The sequence below is a fragment of the Cucurbita pepo genome, chromosome LG05, assembly GCF_002806865.2.
Source record: "Cucurbita pepo subsp. pepo cultivar mu-cu-16 chromosome LG05, ASM280686v2, whole genome shotgun sequence".
Lineage (NCBI taxonomy): Eukaryota > Viridiplantae > Streptophyta > Magnoliopsida > Cucurbitales > Cucurbitaceae > Cucurbita > Cucurbita pepo.
Window position 1 is genome coordinate 8,243,464 of NC_036642.1, and position 2,025 is coordinate 8,245,488.

The 2,025-nt window shown below is 37.2% G+C and overlaps 1 protein-coding gene across 2 annotated transcripts in view; it reads right to left on the minus strand.

Moving 5' to 3' along the window:
* The window catches only part of LOC111795451, an 8,077-nt gene that overhangs the window by 2,117 nt on the left and 3,935 nt on the right, over nt 1–2,025 (minus strand). The gene's annotated exons all lie outside the window — the stretch shown is intronic.

Below are 2,025 nucleotides of genomic sequence, written 5' to 3' on the forward strand. Positions count from 1 at the left end.
CCCCCCCCAAATGCCTAATCCACTGTGATGAAGAGGCTTGATCACAGACCATGCCTAAACAAGTGAAACCCTTTTTGAGGTTCTAGGGACCAAAGACAGTAGTAGATATAGGCATGCTAGAGAAAGTAGCTTGAGTCAGGGATTAGCTTCCCTCTTGGATAAGACTTGTTTCCTCTCTTTGTACATTTTACTCTATCTTCCTTGCAGACAACTAAAATCAATTTAGTTCCCCCACCCCCAAAGCCTCAAAATTTCAAGCCAGTTCTGAATCTTCAGAAAATGGTACGGAGGATTTGTGTGAGTGTTCTGGATGGGCAAAAACGAGGAGGAAACTGTCATTTTTGTACCAGCGGAAAAATGGGAATTGGGGTGGAAATCCTCATCCGGGATGATAATTAGTTTCATCCAAAAAACTGAAAACTCTAACCGAGCTTCAAATTCAAACTGTTGCAACAAAAGCTGACCAAAACCAATCGATCCTTCACTCTAAGAGTAAAAGGGAGATGAATTCCTTAAAAAAAAAAAAGGAAAAGCCAACTAAACCAAAAGTCTGTAAGCATAAAGATAAGAGGAAAAGATAATCCTAGATTTCTCCTAGCTTGCCCTAGCATAATCATAGAAAGTGCTATAGAAAGTAGGGGAACTATACTTTTGGTCCTTCGAATTTGAATTTGGTTTCTATTTGGTCCTCGAATTCAAGTCTAGATAACATGTCATCAAAAACTATCATGTCATCATTTTGTTGATAATCAACAAAGGTTAACTCTAATAGGGACCATTTAGAAACAATTTCAAATTTTAGGGACTAATTCAATTTCAAAATTTAGGGATCCAAATGTCACTTCAGAGACCTCAAGAAACTAAAATTAAATCTCCAGAACCAAAAGGGTTAGTTTTGAAAACTCTAGGACCAAATAGAAACACAGTTCAAATCTCAAGGGCCACAAATGTATTTTACCCTAGAGAGTAAAGAGCCCAAAAGAGAAAATTTTCCAAGGAGCATTCACAATGAAGGCTGTAAACATGGATGCCATTGGATAAAGAATTGAGCAAAGAATTAACAGGGAGTGGTCTGAACTTCTCAAGGATCCATACTCTGATGTCGAGCCTCCAAAATGTTACAGATTGGGAATTCTCAGAACAGCAACAAGGATCCTCCAAATACCTCCATCCGTAGTTTCAAAAATGAATAAAAAAGGCCCGAGTCCATAGCTGGATTAAAGAGACTTGCAATAATATATATATATATATATATATATATATATATATNTAGCTTCATGAAGTATTGGGGCCACCTTGCACACACATTGATTAACCTCACATGACAAGCACTAGACCTTATTACACTTGATTCTCAAGTAAATTTGAAAAATATTAAAGTTTAGGTAGGTGGTCACGAAGCTCTATACTTTTTTCATTGACCTTGTTGACTCTGATGTTAGAACTCCCCAAAAGATTTTCAAGCTTGAAGATTTTGAATCCACGAGCTATGAAAAAGGAAAACACAGCCATTTGGTTAGCAAAATTTAGTTGTGCTTACTCATGTTCCGACTTGATCCCTAAATAAGCTTAGGTCAAGACAAACATAATCCATCTAAACAAGTGATTGCTATCTTTGGGAGCGAGTCTTTCCCTTAAAAGGTCCTTTTAAAATTTCTTTGATCTTTTTCACCACTAAAACTAGAATGTGGAACATTGAGAGAACATGTGGAACAGAAAAAATCATTTGAGATGTTCTTTAACACCGCTGAGAGAACCTAGACTAGATTTTTACCAAAACTTGGAGATCGAAAAAGTGGTAAAACAGAGGCTTTCCTCTGTGCAAAAAACATAGATAGTTAAAGGGAAGTAAACTTGCCTTGCACACCCAGATAGAACAATTATCTCCAACTCAAAGCTGATTTGTGGATTCCAATAGCCACAAATTTCTCTAGGCTTACTTTTAAGACCCAAGAAGGTTTCAAAAGATTTCTAGCTTTCCTTTCAGCAAGAGTTTAGAAGATGTGTGTGTGTGTGTGGGGGGGG